An 18616-nucleotide genomic window follows, 5' to 3' on the forward strand; every position below is an offset into this window, starting at 1 on the left:
GTTTTGTTTTGTTTTGTTTTGTTTTGAATGTTCTGCCTGTTTAAGGACAAGCTGTCGTGAGGTCTTGCCAGTGAGCTCTTGCCCAACCTATTGAGAAGTAGGTTACGCGGTAGAGTACCTGGAGGTGAAAAAGCACATTTATTCCAGCGGGCTGCGTCATGGCACCGTAGCACCTTCTCCAGGTTCTTTCATAGCTCAACAGGAGCTCTTGAGAGCTCTACCTGGTGATTATTTCACATCTTGCTGTTCTTTAATGAGTTCCTCCACATCCTGGCTTGTTACTTGAAAGTTACTCTTGAAGTATTGCCTTCATTGTTGTGGTTTTGTGGTCTTTGTGCCTTCACTTCTTCCTTCTGCTACATTTTTAGCTCCCTGGGAGCAGGTAGCACCACCTAACCGGGGATTCTCAGCAAATGGTCCAGTACGTTCAAAAATAGTTTAGATATTCAGATGGTCTGGATGTTTGGGCAGATAGCTAGATGCATGGACAGAATTTTACTCCAGGGATGTTGATTACATTCACAGTATTATCATGCCTGGTGCATACTGACTGGTTTTCCTTCCTGGAATGACCTGATGATAAGTCTTCCTTTCTGTGTTGTGGCCAGAATGTGGGACCAATACAGGCTTTTCAGTTGCTTAATAACATTCTCCCACGCTTCTCAAGTTCAAATGGAAAATAGATATAGCCAAAGTAGTTTCTTCACTGTCAGGAGAAATAGAAAAAATGCCTGTATTCAAAATCTCTTGCTGACCCCAAGTGCCAGTTCAAACCCTGTTCATCCAACATGCAAATGATAAAATGAAGTTATATTCCTCTAACGCATGAAGGAGTCTGACTAAATGATTGTTAAAGCTATTAAAATTTCACCCAGGAGTGTCTGTACCTAATTCCATAGCTCAGGCAGTCTGATGGATAGCACATTCTAATGTATTTCTTTCCTCAGATCACAAGTATATTTTGTAGATTTAGCTAAGGAGTTAAGACGGTATTATCCCCGTCCTGAGTGATCTAATCTTGCAGTTGGCAAACCCTTAGACAGCTGTAGCCCCGAGGCCCCAGCGTCTTTGGGTTTCTTTAGGTACTTATTTTAAGGGAAATACAGAGGATAGTAAGATCTTTATGCTGAATTAGCATCCATGAACACTTGAGCACACTTTCAATATACAAATCCCTCACCCATCTGCTTGCAGATATTTTTAAGTCTAAGAATTCTATAGAGCAGTGCTTGGCAAACTACAGCCTGTGGGCCAAATCCAGCCTGCCATCTGTTTTTATAAATAAAGTTTTATTGGAACACAGCCCCATTCGTTTGTTTACATATTGTCTATGGCTGCTTTCATGCTACAATGTTAGATCCCGGTAGCCCACAAATTCTGAAATAGTTCACTGTCTTGCCCTTGACAGAAAAAAGTCTTCTGACCCGTGCCATGGAGATAAGAACATTGGGACAGGAGTCCAGTCATCCTGAATGTAATCGGGCTCTGTTCTCTAACTGTTGATGTTTGATCTTCTAATTCCTTGCTCCATTCCGAGTCTCAGTGGCTAGGCCTATACCTGAATAAGCTGGGCTAGATCCTATCTCGGACTCCTTTCACCTCAAATACAAGGTTATTTTTTTTTTCATTTCACTGTACTACTAGGGGACAAGATGCCATCACTACCACCCGTTTGAACCATAATGCAATTGCCATTTTTGTAGATCAAAATTGATCACATGTTGGCGATTTTATGTGATTCAACCTTTAGAAACAGCGGTTTTGCAGTTCAGAAAAGGGGGAGGGTGTAAATAATTACGATTTTTTTCTGAGGGCCTTGGGGAGAGGGTGCGAGTAACTTGTACACTGGAAGGTGGCTGGGGGGGTGGCAGAAAAAGGACGAGGTACTGAAAGTTCAGGCTGGAAACATCAAAATTGGCTAACTTGGTACCCTGGCTAATGTCTTACTTTATTATTTCTTGCTACAGACAAAGCACATGAAAGCCACTCAGATGAAATCACTAAAAGAAGCCACTGTTGATGTGCAGTCTGTTAGTCGGCCCTTATATAGAGAGTTGTCTTCGTCTTTGTTACAGCCTGGGGTTTAGAAAGACTGGGAACAAGGGTAAGGTCGTAAAAGTTCAAGGCAGACTTTCTCTTGGCTAAAATTAAACGTCAAGTTTTATTCACGTATTGAGGTTACTTAGGGAGGTAGCTGAATTCTATAAAGTCTCAATAACTAGCAAAACACATACTTGGGTGGAAAAGCCAGCTAATCTGGAATGCGTGTTGGGGAATGACTCCATAAAGAGGATCCTGTCATTGAGCCGTGGGATTTGCCGATGTTTCTTTCATAACCTATACACCTCTAGATTCTGCAGCTCAGCCAGAAAGAATAAATTTCCCTGCCCCAGTGACAGGGTTCTTTCAGCACCTTGTAATTAGAAAGGCTCAAGAACCTTCTACTTCAAGATCTAGTGAGAACAATTTCCATAGGAGCTACTGATATTATACCCATTCTGCCACCTCCCACCATTCAGTTCTGATTCTCTGGTCGGCCTGTTCTCCTAGGCCAGAACCTGAACTCTGCACATTAACCTCTTCCTTCCTATAGGATGCACGTTCCCCTTCCCACATACTGACATGTCCTTGACCTACCGTCTCATTTACGGTCATTTAGCCTCTGTGGATTTTTCTTTCATCAACTCTGAACTATGTTTATTTAAAGTCTGTATGATGTTTATTATAACGTAATGTAACTTTTTGTTACATTATTGTAATTACAATTATGGTAACGTAATTAATGTTATTGTAATGTAATTTACTGTGATGTGATTTCATGTAAATAACGTTTATTTATGTCCTTTATAGTAATAATATTCAAGTCGTTTAAGGACAATGGTAGGGTGTGAATTGGAAAGAAAAGTTGATCTATAAAGGGGTGAATTCAGATCATCTCCAAAGCCTTTTCAACTCTGGCAGGTGTGGATTCTGTATATTACAACTCCAGTGTTCTCCTGGTCCTCATGCCCTTTACAACCAAACAGCCCATCTTTTCTTGATTTGTGCCAATTTTGGACCCAGTTCTGCAGCAGGAGTACCTGGCCATTGGTATGACCATTTGTGACCACTCATAATTCTGAGGGAAAGATGTGGCCACTTTTTAGAAATTCTGCTCTCCAGAACTTTCTGACCTAAACGACGATAACTATGTGCAGGAGAGAAGTGAACTTAAAAAATCTCCTATGCATGCACGTTCTTGCCTTTGTATTCTGACATAATTTTTTTACATTTTGAAGTCCCCGTGAGGTTAGAAACCAGACATATTAGAAAAGAGAGTTCAGGTAAGTAATAAAAGCTACCATTACCATGTATTGAGCACCCTGTGTATAATCCACTGAGCACTGAATGTATATCATTCTTAATCTTTTTTTCCCCCCAAGTTTACTTATTTTGAGAGGGAGAGAGTGCCAGTAGGGGAAGGACAGAGAGAGAGAGAGGGAGAGAGAGCATCCCAGCCGTGCAGAGCCCTACGCGGGACTCAAACTCACAAGCCATGAGATCGTGACCTGAGCCAAAACCGAGAGTCGGACACTTAACCAACTGAGTCACCCAGGTGCCCCTTAATCTTTTTTAATCGCCTCCTGAGATCTCTGCCGAGCCATTAGCAGCACTTCCGTTTTGCAGAGGAAGACTGGGAGGCTTCGAAAAAGTAAAAAGCCAATACAGCTAGTTAATGTTGGCACCAGATTCCAAGCCCCCAAATCCCGGGGGTCCCTAAGCGAATGTCCTTCCCACTGTGTTGGGTAACAAGGCCAACTTAACCTCCCACAACTCCACCACGGGTATCTCTTTTCCATGATGCTTCAGGGAGCTTTTGGAGACGAAGGACATCTAAAGGACTTCACAACCTCTTTAGTTCCACCCATTACTGTGGAAGCAGCTGTCATTTTTCACCAACATAGGAACCGAGGGTGGATCCCATTGTCAGGAAGTCACTGTGGATGCCTCTGCTCGGCTCTTGTCCTACAGACACAGAGCCTGTCACTGCCAGGCAAGCATGACTCCCAACAGGAAGAAAGCCTGATATACTATGCCAGGGAACACTCAAAATTTAATGTTCCAGAGCCCTCTGTGAAAATTGGACAACTGTCCGTCTGTCTCTCTTTATGTTCCTTTCATGGTTGCTTGTTCTGTTTTATTGCCACACATGTGCTTTTTTATAGGTTGTTGTAAGCTGGAAAATATTATTAACAGTTTTGGCTTCAGAGACTCTCAGTTTAACTCCAGAATCTTAAGATGGGAGCTCTTTTTCCCTGCTTCTTCAGAACGCGCTCTCCTGTCAAAATCACAAAATAGGGAAAATAGGGTATTTCCTTTAAAAACTCGCAGCCTTTTGGAGAGACAGAGTCTCAGAGTTCACAATGATGGGACATAAAGTTAGTGTTATTTCTGTATCTTTTCTTAAAGAGAAACCATGATATTAAATACAGGCAGATTCATGGTAACTAAAACCTAGTTAATTCCTATTGTCCTTAAACATACACAAGGACCCTGCTGGACAGAGATCATCTCTAGTTTCAACATGTCTGGGGTTTAGTTGTTAATTGTTAGTGTTTAGGGAATGCCAAATACAATAGTATGGTCCACATACATGCATTCTAAATCTTTTTCTAGGCCAGATAAAAATAAGATAAAGTAAAAGAAACTTGTTAGGAATTTGAGTAAATAGAGTAAAACAATTTTGCTCATTTCCTCTGCCTTTGGTCAGTATCTCTAAATTTCTGAGGCTTAGGGAGGTCCAAGGCTTTCACCTGAATATTTTAGAAATAGTTTATGTTTTGGGCATGATGAAACACTTTTAGTGGTCTTAGGCCTACAGCCACATATGTCATAGGTAAGAGTGTATTCCTTAAGACTGGACAGGTATTGATTACTTGAATGCAATGCCTCTCTTCCCCAATAACAGAGGAATCTTTGTGTCTTCTTCTTGATGTCTTTACAATTTCCCCAGACTCTGGTCGAGTCCAACATGTAATCCTTTGAATAGTTCTAACGAGGAGCTGGGTTCATTGTGTTTGTTGAACTTTACCCCAAAGGGATCAGGAATATGTGAACATGAATTAGAAACAAAAAGATTATTGTTCAATTTCGTCAAATTAACTACAATGCCCAAAGGAGAGTCTCAACTCAGGAAGTACGTTCTTGAATAGAAATAGGCTCTCAGTCCACAGAGGCGATCATAAAAACAGGAATGGATTTTCCGCTGACTTATTCTTGCCAATGATTATTCCTAAGGAGAGCATGTTTGAAAGAATATATACCAAAAAAAAGACCAAAAATGGAGAAAAGAGAGAGATTAATGGTTTAGACGTAATATTAGATTCCTTTAGATATTCTGTTTATTAGATAGTTAAACAGAGACATTTTAAAAGAGCATTTTTGATCTTAGGAAAATTGAGCCTATGAAAATTGGAATCACCATAATAGCTCTGAGTTGGCTATGAGATACGAGACTTTCCATGTGTTCCAAATTTGTCTTGATGAATTCATCAATCTACAGCTCCTGTACATTTCAGATGAGCTATTTTGGTCCTACTGATGAAAAACTCATCCATATAACCTTGAGTGATAGGAAATTCAACTCCATACAGGTAGACTAACATGAGGACAGGTAGAATTAGCACCAGATGGCTGCCCCCTGGGCCGTCTTCACAAGGTGTCACCAGCAGTGTCACAGAAGCTCTGGTGATTTATTCTGTGTCATCACGGTGAGACAGCCCCCTTCCTCTGTCTTTGTTTCTCGGTTTTTCTATTTTGACTCCCACCAACGTTTGAATGGTGTTTTGGTAATTTAAATGGGGGAGAGAGAGAGAGAAGGGGGAGGAGGGTTGTATGGGAAGGAAGGAAGAGAGGGGAGAAGGAAGGAGGAAACTAGACAGACAAGAGAAAGAGAGAGACTCTAACCCCGTAATGTGATCTCCAGGCAACCTCCAAGACCTTGAGGCCACCAGACCAACCATTGGCCGGTGGTGCCATCAGCACTCTTACTTTTTTACTTTGCCATGAGAATAAGATTGAAAAGAACTGTCACCTCTCCCTTCTTCTCTCTGCCCCTCCTCTTCTCATGTGTGCTGTCAAAAATAAATATATAAACTTAAAAAAAATTTTTTTTAATGGGGGGTAGGGCACCTGGGTGACTCAGTCAGTTAAGTGTCTGACTTTTGATTTGGGCTCGGATGACGATCTCATGGTCCATGAGATCGAGACACATGTCGGGCTCCCCGTTGACAGCATGGAACCTGCTTGGGATTTCCTCTCTCCCTCTCTCTGCCCCTTCCCTGCTCATACTCTCTCTGGCTCTGGCTCTCTCAAAAATAATTTTTCTTTAATTAAAAATAAATTAATAAATAAAAGAGCTGCCACTCATGTAGTATGCTACATGCATTACCTCTGTCTAACACCCGGAAAAGAGAAATAGTGAAACAAAGACTGAGCTAACCAACTTTCCTAAGGTTGCTCAGACAAAAATGACGGGACCGGTTTCAATTCTGGCTCTGACCAATCTCTTCTTTTCACCCATCCGTGTTAGATGCAGACGTTGAGGCGATGCAAAGGTTTTTAAAACACTGTATCTGTCTTTAAAGATCTTGCACTGCTATGGGGAAATCATAATCACCTAAAACCACTTAGATCTAAAACTCTGTTCTCTGCTCTGTAAGGTGTTAGATTTCATAAAGCTTGTAACAACCCCTCCCACCCACGTACCTGCTGCTCATATGTTGATTTACTATACGTGTCCCGTCTCTGCTATCTTTGGTTGTTTTCCTAGCTTTCCCTCCTCTACTCCCGTGTTAACCTGATGCCTGGCACACAGTGGCATCTCATTTAAGGTTCACAGAATGACCAAATCAATAGTTCTTGCTGATGGGAGATTTCGACAATTTGTGGATGTCCTTTTGGATGTCACGATGATTGGCAGCATCGTAGGCATTTAGGGGGCAGCGGCTACGAGGCTGGATGCCGGGCACTGTGCACAGTAGTTGCAAAGAATAAAGAATTACCTCATACCCTCATTGACTTCCCACTGTCCCACCAGACGTTCCTGTTAAGAACCCTCCCTCCCAGATAAATGATGTTTAACTGAACTTAGCCATAACTCATTTTTACATATAAATGCAAACTATTACATGAATTTATTATACTGTAAATTATTTAGAGCTATAACTGCTGTGCAGATGGAGAGTAGGCTGCTCTTTTTTCCGTTTGGGACGTTTCTAAGGGGCGTCTGGGTGGCTCAGTCGGTTAAGCTTCTGACTTCAGCTCAGGTCATGATCTCGTGGTTCGTGAGTTTGAGCCCCGGATCAGGCTCTGCACTGACAGTGTGGAGTGTGCTTGGGATTCCCTGTCTCTCCTTCTCTCTCTGCTCTTCCCCACTTAGGTGTGCTCTATAGATAGATAAATAAACTTGAAGTTTTTCTTTTTTTTAATAGTTATTTATTATTGAGAGACACAGAGCGTGAGCAGGGGAGGGGTAGAGAGAGGGGGAGACGCAGAATCTGAAGCAGGCTTCAGGCTCTGAGCTGTCAGCACAGATCCCAATGCAGGGCTCGAACTCACAAACTGTGAGATCATGACCTCAGCCAAAGTCAGTCGCCCAACCAACTAAGCCACCCAGGCACCCCTAAAAAAATTAAAAAGGAATGTTTCTCAGAGTTATTTACTATTTCAGGTAATCATGTCACTGACGACAGGGTATTCTTCATTGATAGACTTACTCATACCACATGTTTTTATCAGTCTGCATTTGTAGGGAAAATAATCACTTTAATTCTGCATATTGAGGCAAGCATGTTACCACTTCTTTATGCCTGGACATTTATACTTTGAAATAGCTATTATTTTATTATAAATTACTTTGAATTCATCCTTGATATTGCAGTCAGGGCCATATATTGATTTCTTGGAAATTATATGTGTGGGTGGGCTATATTATCTATGGCTTTCATTTGGAAATAGTAAAGCAGATGTTATAAAACATGTTATTAAAAGAAGCATTACACCTTGAAGATTACTGGAATGAGTGGATGGATGGATGCATACATGAATGAATGAGTGAAAAATAATTAACAGGGTCAACTAAACTGCTTTGAACGCAAATGTTCTAGCCACTGAGAGGAAGTTTGTAAGGGACGTGGACAGGAAAAAGTTTGTAAAGCCAAATCCAATGATTATGCCAGGCATGGGCCAATGGGCATGGCCCTGGGGAAAGCCATATGCAGAAGAACGATGGACAGTAGGAAAGCGTTTGAAGTTTCCCATCTTGGAAGGCATGTGGGGTTAGCAAAGAGCCATCTAGCACTTGCCTCTATTTCTTGATGGGTAAACAGTGTCTCCAAGGTGTACAAAAGGGAATGAAATGTATCTTTATTCATGAATTTACTCTTCCAATCTTTATTTAACACATACGTGTTAGGTATTTGGAGTAGGCACCTTAGAATGTCTCTGATGGTTCGCTGGGTAAATTTATCCAAGTAAATGGTTCTTGTGTGTCAGGTCAGATTCTCTACCTCCAAAAGATGCTCAACATCACTAACCATTGGGAAAATGCAAATCAAAATAACAGTGAACTGGCACCCTATACCTTTCAGAATGGCTAAAATAAAAAACACAAGAGATAACAAGTGTTGGCAAAGATGTGGAGAAAAAGGAACCCTTGTGCACTGTTGGTGGGAATGCAAAGTGGTACAGCCACTGTGGAAAACACTATGGAGGTTCCTTAAAAAATTAAACATAGAATTACCATATGACCCAGTGATTTCACTAGTGAGTATTTACCCAAAGAAAATGAAAACACTAATGTGGAAAGATATGTGCACCCCTATGTTTATTGCAACATGATTTGCTATGGCCAAGATCTAGAAGCAACCCAAAGGTCCATCTATAGATGAATGAATAAAGATACAGGGTGTGTATACACACAGGAATATTATTAAAGTATAAAAAAGAATTAAATTTTGCCATTTCAACAACATGGGTTGATTTAGAGGGTATAATACTAAGTGAAATAAATCTATCAGAAAGACAATTATGATTTCACTCCTATGTGGAACTTAAGCAAACAAAGAAAAAAGGAGACCACAAACAGACTTAAATATAGAGAACAAACTTGTGGTTGCTAGAGAGAAAAGATATGGTGGTGGATGAAATAGGTGAACAGGATTAAGGGTACACTTACTGTGATGGGCATATAGAAACATATAGAATTTTTGAATCATTACATTGTATACCTGAAACTAATGTAACATGGTATTAATTATACTTGAATAAAAAAAATGCTACCTCCTATGCACCTCATCTTAGGATTTATCAGGACAAATGTTGGGAACTGTTATAGATTGAATGGCATATCCCAAAAGATGTTGAAGTCTTAACCCTCAGTATCCATGAATATGAATTTACTTTTAAAAACAGTCTTCTCAGATGATCGAGTTAAGATGAAGTCGTTAGGGTGGGTCCTAATCCAGTACGACTATGTCCTTATGAAGAGAGGAAATCTGGACACAAAAAGGGAGATAGGGAGAGAGCGCCGTGTGAAGGTTCGTGTTAGGCTTCCGGAAGACAAAGAATGCTAACGATTGCCAGCAAATGAGCAGAAACTAGCGGAGTGTCATGGAACAGATTTTTCCTCACAGCCTTCAGAAGCAAGCCTGCCTGCACCTTAATTTGGGGGTACTTCTAGTATCCAGGGCTGTTTGTGGTCCTTTGTTATTAGTTGCCCTAAGAAACTAATAAGGCTTCTAATTTGGAACTACACCTTCCTGTCACCGAAGAAGGAAAAACTATGCTTTTGATCTCTCCCTCCTCTGAAAGTATCGAGTTATTTAGCTATTTTCTCATAATTTTATGCTCACAATAACTCTTTTTCTGAATTATGTGGTTGCTTTGGCTTAGACTAATTCTATTTCAGGCAAGTTTTTGTTTTTGTTTTCCTTTATAGCCAGCCTTCCTTGATTCTGGTGGCTCCACGTCCATGGTCATGAATCACAGTGATCATATTTTTTTTAAAAAACAAGTGCCTCTCTTGGGGCACCTGGGTGACTTAATCCGTGAAGCATCCGAATTCGGCTTAGGTCATGATCTCACGGCATGAGTTTGAGCCCTGCGCTGGGCTCTCTGCTGAACAGCTCAGAGCCTGGAGCCTGCTTTGGATTCTGGGTCTCCCTCTCTCTCTGTCCCTCCCCAGCATGCATGCATGCATTCTCTCTCTCTCTCTCTCTCTCTCTCTCTCTCTCTCTCTCTCTCAAAAAGAAATAAACACTATTTTTTTTTAATGAGTGTATCTCTAATCCTCTGCTTTTATTTGGGTCCTATCCTTGGATCCTAAATTCCCACCCCCTTTCTTGACCTTTACATGTCTTCTTTAATATCTATTTTGTTCTTAATTTTAAACCCTCTGCCTCATGACTCTACCTACTCATCACCGTTATATATTGGAGCCTGTGGGACTCTCCAGAAGAAGCATTCATGTTACAAATTCACATTTCAAGTCCCGTCACTGCGAGATTATCAGTGGCAGTGATAGGATTCTAATTATTCGTTGCTTATTGTCTCAAATATCATGCTGTTGGCTCACCCGGCAACCTCTGGCACTCTTTCTTCAACCCTGTGCTCCTTGATTTTATACTTACGAGTAGTTTTGTCATATCGTTAGTTCTGTCGGTGGCCTGTTCTTTATATCTACCCCCCTTAGTTCTCTACATCTGGGATTTTTTTAGTTACTTCCGGCCAAAACCCTTTTAAAATATTTTGGAAGCCACCCAAGCTTGTACCACGTATAAATTTAAAGATCCTGGGCCTCACTAAATCCTGCCCTGGTTCACTTTGCCTTCAGTGAAGTGGGTGAGTCACCTTATATAATAACATAAATTTGATAATCTGAAAATCTGCATGTATACAGTTATTTTTTTTTTCAGTGTGTTAAAATTTCCACAAGCCATTTTACTGGTGAAAATGACTCCTTACCAATGAGCGTGCATATTTTTAATTTGGGGCTGAGATATTTTGCCAAATACCCATAGGTGTACAGATGTTTGGATAAAACAAAATTTCTAGGGAGTTTGGGGAAGAAGAACAGTGATTATCTGGGACCCTGTGGGCACCAATGACAGCAGTAAATTATGTGGCTCTTATTTTGGGGGGAGTGGCAAAATGTAGCACCGATGAGAGGTACTACTCAGATACTGCCCTTAGCCTTGGGGAGCTTACAGTCAGAGAGACGCATACTCATTAGGAAATGTTCATCCTGTTCACCCGAGAACAGTGTAATGCTGTAATTTGGGGGTGCAAGAGAGGAATCTAAAAATGGGGCAAGACAGGTTGCTCTTTGCAGGCCCCAACCCGGGTGCTCGAACATATTTTTTAACCTCTGTGTGCCTCAGTTTTCTCACCTGTAAAATAGGACAATAAAGGTACTCAAAGGGTTGTGATGAGACCTCCATCAGTTGATGCGTGTAAACTTATCTAGTGCTCGGCCACTAACAGTGCTTAGAGTATTTGTAACTGTGCTGTAACAATACAAACCCTAGAAATAGCAGTCATTATTAGTATCTGCGGTCAGAAGCTGTCCAGTCATAAGCAAAAACCTTTTCCGTCATGGGGCTGACATTCTCACAACCGTTTCCAAAACGTAAGGGTTGTTCTACACACACACACACACACACACACACACACACACATTTTTCCATATTTCTTAGAAGTCCATATCAGGCATATGGAAGATTTCACTTTACAGAGTTTGTACCCTGCCAAGATTTCCCTTTAAACCAGAATTCTCTAGCAGGTGGTCTTGCATTTGGGTATTGGAAAGGACTCTTTTGCCCGAGTAGCCATGGCCTGCTGAATAATTTTGTATTCATCACCAAGAGACCACATCCAAGAAATATGTGTGTATTTGAGGTTATCTTTGACAGATGAGCTCTTCTCAGAGTCAGGGAACTTAGGTAAGAGTTGAACTTTCCTGTCTTCCCAGAGCCTATAGGCTCTTCTGGTTACTTTTTCTTCAGAAACCATCTAATAATGCCTGGCTGAATTTTAGTGATGTGTTTAATAATGTACCTTTCTCAAGCATTGTGGTTTTTGCTTCTATTAATACCAAGCTACTCTCATATTAATCACGTAATGGTTATGAAGTTGGCCAATCCAAAAAAAACATACTTAAAGAAAAAAAGCTTATCTTGACCTTTCATAAAGTGAATAGCACTTTAATGATGACCATATGCTTAAAAAGAAAGCCAGCCTTCAGCATACTTAGTAAACCTCTTTTATCAGAATGGCGTAAAGTGATATTTTACAAAACAGGGATTAGGGATTTCCATGAGTTCTGATGGAAATCTTTGAAACGTGAGGTGAAATTCACACCACCCTTGACTCTTGCTCTGACTTGTAGGCAATTTTGGGATTTCTTTCTTTTTCCACAAAAAAATCTTATTCCAGAACCAAGGTCAGAATAAAGCAAAGGATGCATGTAGCACTATCGATAATATTTTGTTCAGTTCTGAATCCCTAAGGGGTCAAGTATACACCTATTGATGCAAAGGCGGACATCTTCTTTAGTACTGGCCACAATTTCTCGATCTCTGCTTTGAGGACAGAGAGCAGAGAGATGTGTCCAGGGTCGGGCAAACAAAGAAGTACTGTAGACTAACAGAAAACGACAAGGCCTGACACCTGGAGTCCAGCACTCCCACTGCAAACACAGCGGGCAAAGACAAAATGTGTAACAAACTTGTACAAATCAGAAGAAAAAAGACCAATCATTAAGGAAATCCAATTCAAGACCACATTGGATGCCATCTTCTATCCATGAAAGTTACATGAAGTAAGTGTGGTGACAGAACCAAATGTTGGAGGGAACGTCAGTCAACGGACACTCTGAGATATATTGCCGGTGAGAAGCTAAATTACTATCGTCATCTTGGAAATGGCTCACATTATCCTGTAAAATTGAAATATGCAGATTTCTTATGATCAAGCCATTTGTCTTCTCGGTAACTATCCTAGAGAAGCTCTTTAATATGAATACCAGGGTTTGGGGCGCCTGGGTGGCTCAGTCAGTGGAGTGTCCGACTTCGGCCAAGGTCATGATCTTGCGGTTTGTGAGTTCGAGCCCCGCGTCGGGCTCTGTGAGGACAGCTGGGAGCCTGGAGCCTGCTTTGGATTCTGTGTCTCCTCCTCTCTCTGCCCCTCCCCTGCTCCTGCTCTGTGTCTCTGTCTCTCAATAATAAATAAACGTGAAAAAAAAATTTTTAAAAATATGAATGCCACAATTCATCTTGAAAAAAGTTCATGGTAGTGCTGTTTGGAAATTGTAAAAAAAATAAAAAATAAAAATTGGATACCAACCAAATATTTATGAACAAATGCAAAAATTAAGCGGTGACATTGTCATTAAATTCAATCGTGTGCCTCACAGAAAGTGAAGCTACAGGCATCAACGTGCACAGATCACAGAAACACAGTGTTGAGTTAAACACAATTTTTGGCAATAGGACGTTAACATTTTTATAAATACAAGAGAAACAATTTTTGAAAGATATATGTAACAAAACTGTACATTAAGAAGTCAAGGCAATAATAAAGAACAAATCCAAGGTAATAGATACCTTCTAGAGGTTAAACAAAATAGATGAGTGGACAGGACCGAGAAGCAGCACAGGCGTGCACGCAACAGAGGTGATAGAGTTCTAACTGTCAAATATTTAGTGATGTGTTTTCTCCCACATGCACATATGTTTATTTTTGTAGGTGTTAAATGCACCTTAAAAAGATAAGCTATCACTCTATCCATATCACTGCTTGATGGCAGTATCCTTAAACGAAAAAGTCACATTCTGAAAAAAAGGCAAATGGACAGTGAAAATGTTTTTTTTTTAATTTGAGTCTTAAGAGTAATTGTACTAAACAGAAGAGACTCATAAAAATGGAGGACAAACAGAGGGCTACTGGAGTGGGGTGTGGGAGGGGGGATGGGCTAAATGGGTAAGGGGCACTAAAGAATCTACTCCTGAAATCATTGTTGCCCTATATGCTAAGTAATTTGGATGTAAATTTTAAAAAAATAATAAAATAAACCCTTTATTAGGATTCCGCCAGATACATTATTTTCTCACTAAAAATAAATGAACAAAATATGAAAAAAAAGTGTACTAATGCAAATTTGAAAGTGAGATGCAAAGTAAGACTTTATTTCTTATTTACAAGTAGGCAAAGATTTGAAAGAATGATCCCATTGTTATTCAGGCCGTATAGAGAAAAGAAGACTCTTGCAGCCTTGATGGTGAGAATGAAAGCTGATATATCCTTTCTATGGAATAATTTTACAGGAAATGACAGGGGCCTTAAAATATTCATACTGACGGCTTCACATTTTTGCTCCTGTGAATTTCTTTGCAAGAAGTAAATGTTTTAGTGTGCTTGGGGAAATAGGTATTAGCACAGATTTGTTTAATTAAAAAACAAAGAAACTGAAGGCAAACTTCCTCCGTAATAAGAGGTGATTGATTAAAGTAGAGAATGAAAATAAAAAGCAGACCTTTAAAATTTTGATGGAGAAACAAATATATTGACATGGGAAATGCTCAGTACAAAAGACAAGTTCCACAGCTAATAGAACGAAGTTTTCACTGTTAAGTATTCAGAATACTTAATATTCTTTATTTTAGCAGAAATATATTGTACTTATTTCAGGGTTTAGGACAGAGACTGGGGAGCATAGTTTTTAATTCTGGGTTTTAAATTCTGGGTCATGGATTATCCAAAATGTTTTCTTCATCTTTATTCAGGGGGAATGCTCACCCCGATCATCTCGCTGCTCGGTGCTTGACACATAGTAAACGTTCACTAAATGTTTGTTGTGTGAATGAGTGCATTAAATGGTAGTTCATGGAATTAACTAAACTAGAAGAAAGGAGACTTTCCATTGTGCTAATTCAGTTGCATTTACTTGAAACAAATATCTTACCTACATCAGTATCCTTGTCTTTCAAGTGTCCCATTAACGGGGTGCTCAGGGGCGCCTGGGTGGCTCAGTCAGTTAGGCGTCCAACTTCGGCTCAGGTCATGATCTCACAGTTTGTGGGTTCGAGTCCTGAGTCGGGCTCTGTGCTGACAGCTCGGGTCCTGGAGCCTGCTTTGGATTCTGTGTCTCCCTCCCTCCCTCTCTCTCTCTGCTCCTTCCCCACTCATGCTGTCTCTCTCTGTCTCTCAAAAATAAAACATTAAAAAAAATTTTTTTAAATACAAGGAAAAGGGTGTTTGTGCCTGATTCCATTTCGTTTCCAAGGAATTAGCCCTTCAGAGGTCAGAGGGACATTTGCATTTTGGAATAGTAACTTTTGAGCTAAATCCTGATTCCACAGTCGCAGAGACTCTGCAGTGGTAGGGTTTTCAAGGAGATAATTTGGAATAGGAAATTTATTCTCTCAGCTTCTTCAAAGCCTGTCCCATAGGGTATCCACATACTTGACCTGTGCCCAAGGCTTCTTCTGTTTTAATAGACTCCAGGTGGATTATAAACGTTATTAGCATCACTTTGTAAAAAAAAAAAAAATCATAATTATCAATCTTTGAGAAACTGTTATCTTGTTTTTTCACAACAAATAGGTGAGTACTTTTTAGTTAACTCACTTATATCCTATTTTATTTGGGGGAAAAAAATTTATGACAACTTACAAAAAAGTACAAGTATAACTTTTAAAAATTAGAAGTATATTTAGGAATGAGAAAATAAACACAGTGAAACCTTGGTTTGCAAGCATAATTCATTCTGGAAACCTGCTTGTAATCCAAAGCACGTGTATATCAAAGCAAGTTTCACGAACCATCGGCTCATTGGTGATCATGTGACGTTTGGCCTCACATACCCCGGGTATTGTGAGACATCGTTCGCTTATCAAGTTCGAATTGATTAGAAACGTTGGCTTGTTTGGGGGAACACTCGCAGAACAGGTTACTCGCAACCCAAGTTTTCGCTGTATTAGAAAAATGAGTTGAAACCAACTTGAGGCCAGTGCATTAAAATGCGTTGTCTGAGATAGATAATAAGTGTTGCCCGGATGTCCTGAAAGCCTGTCCCACGAAGAAGAAGGTCCATGCAGCCGTAGAGTTGATAGGGTTCCTAAAATGGAAGTGGCCCAGCTCTCAGGACAAGCGCAAGTGAAGCACATCCCAACCATACGGTAAGTCCAACTCTGTTTATGTGTTTGCGTTTTTAATAACATCCCTCATTGTGGGCCAAATTAATCATTCCGCAGCTCAGAGAAAGCAGGTCCCTGCGGGGGTCCCAAACAATGTCTCCAGGTACATAGCTCTCTCACCATCGGAACTTAATCCAAAAATAAATATTAGCGTGTCAAGATAAATAAATGGTCTTCATAGCCTTCAGGCACTTCTCCATGAAAACCCTTTCCCTCAGCCAAGGATTTTTGTGAGCATTTGAAGAGCCATGAATTTGGGGTTATACTCCCTTGACAAGGACTGAGAAGCCAAAGGCCAGCCCCCCACCCCCAACAGGGTTTTCGCTCACAGCACAGTTTTGAATCCGAGCCGAAGGGCACCAGATCATGGAAAATGTAGAGCAGTGTATTTGAAAGCATAGACCTCAGAGTCCGAAAAACCTCCGCGTGACCCAGCTGTGTGTCCCTTGGATAAATCAGCTTACCACTCCCTGTCCTCTTGGCATTGCTCTGCCCAAATCTTATCTGCCTGGAATGTAGGGCCAGCATGAGGACGGCGAGAAAGAATGCTGGAAAGTGCCCTGCACAGAGCTTCTGCTAAACCCGATTTATACCTTAGTCTGGGATATTTATAGGGAGGCAGGGAGTTGTGAGGAAGGGGGGAATGCGAAACCCTCCAAGAGAAAGTGGGAGTGGAAAGTCGTATGTGGAGCGAAGACTCTTTCTCATGGAGGGACAGCTACCTCAGCAGAAGCCACTGGACTCGAGGACGCATTTTCCTCAACTTGGGTTCGTTTTCTTTGGACGCTGGAAGGAATCGTCAGTGAATGCACTTACATGCCCCCTCACCCTCCCCACCCAGCCCCAGCCCCCAGACACACTCTTCCAAGGCTGATGGGAGGAGACGGTTGATGTTTCCAAATGTTGAAGCTGCCTTTTGTGTGGTCATTAAGGTCCCGATTTGTGCACTAGTGTGCGGTTGTTTTTATTTTGGGGGGAAATCTGAAGTATTCCCTAAGCGTCTTGTGGACTTGCATTACAGAGCACAGCAGGAGATATTTAACTGGCAAGTTCTCTCTGAGGTCACCGTGTGCCACATTTTTTTTCACGGAAAGCTTCAACTGCTCAACTAAAGAATGTGTTTCTTTAACAGGCAAATGAAAAAGCGACTGCTGGGTGATTCCTTGAGGTATGCTTAATTAATTCCAATCTATTAATGATGGCAATTTTCTAGTTTCAGATGATAAATGGCAGCCCTTCCTAAAAGGCATCTCGAAGAGAAAGGATCTTCTCCCCACCCCCAGATTTTTTTTTCTTTGTCCTTGGCTACTTCTGTCGCTTGCTGCTCAGAGTGAGCTCACGTCAGTAATAGTCATAAATGATTTACAAAAGTAATTCCTGTCTAATCACTTGGGACTTGGAGGTTTTATGATGTTGCCAGATGTGCCATCAAAAAAAAAAAAAAATCATCCGGTTCAGAAACTTGTGATAAATCGAGTCAGAATCCATTAATTCCCTGAAGGCAACTGGTTGGTTTGCATGGATTTGTGTCGGGGCCTCGCCCATCTTCATCGGCTTCTCTTTATCCTTCTGTTCAAGTGTGTAGAAGACAACAAAGAATTCTGTAAACACAAAGTTACTAAGGAACGGTTAGCATTTATTAAAGACCCTAGCACAACTTTTATGTTTGTCTCATGTGTTAAGAGGACATTTTAGTCCAATGAAAGGGGTGGGAAGGGAAAGTGTGAAAAGCCCCAGATGATCCCAGTTCTCGCATAGACTCTGTCTGTCTGTCTGTCTGTCTGTCTGTCACTCACTCACAGTGCCGGTGCCAACATTGCATAAATACTCAGTTGTTGCTTCTAATACTCTCCCCTTTTTTTGAAAGTTCCCTGCAGAATTCTTCTTTACTTCCTCTGAACCCTCACCGTATGAGCTTTCTGTCTCTAATAAAGAATTTTGGCTATTGCACCTTATAAGGGTTTAGTGGTTTAAACATTTTCCCCTCTCGTAAAATTGTCATCTTGTTGAGGGTGAAGCCCACGTTTTCTCCAACTTCACTTTGGATGATGTCTTTTCTTTCATTAGGAAGAGTCTAACTAATTTTGGTGAATGAAGGAAAGAATCCCGAAATGGATGACTGTGAATTTTCATTCCAAAACACATAGTGGGGGGGGGGGGGGGTGGTGGAAGGGGTGGACAAATGGAAAGATCCATACCGAGCTTTTTAAACCACTTTGTTGGACTGCATACAAATAACTAAGGAAGCTGAGCAATAGGAAACTTTAAATCAGCTTATATCGTCTACCCGAGGACCGAAAATGGTACCTTCCCAACCAGGAATTCTGTATTCCTAAATTACAATCTCTCCGTGGAGATTAAATGATCTGTAATCCAGTGTA

The 18616-nt window shown here is 40.8% G+C and overlaps 1 protein-coding gene across 5 annotated transcripts in view; it reads left to right on the forward strand.

Annotated features, from left to right (window-relative positions):
- Positions 1-18616, forward strand: part of RARB (retinoic acid receptor beta) — a 747871-nt gene that overhangs the window by 347048 nt on the left and 382207 nt on the right. The window lies entirely within an intron of this gene.

This window comes from Acinonyx jubatus, chromosome C2, assembly GCF_027475565.1.
Source record: "Acinonyx jubatus isolate Ajub_Pintada_27869175 chromosome C2, VMU_Ajub_asm_v1.0, whole genome shotgun sequence".
Lineage (NCBI taxonomy): Eukaryota > Metazoa > Chordata > Mammalia > Carnivora > Felidae > Acinonyx > Acinonyx jubatus.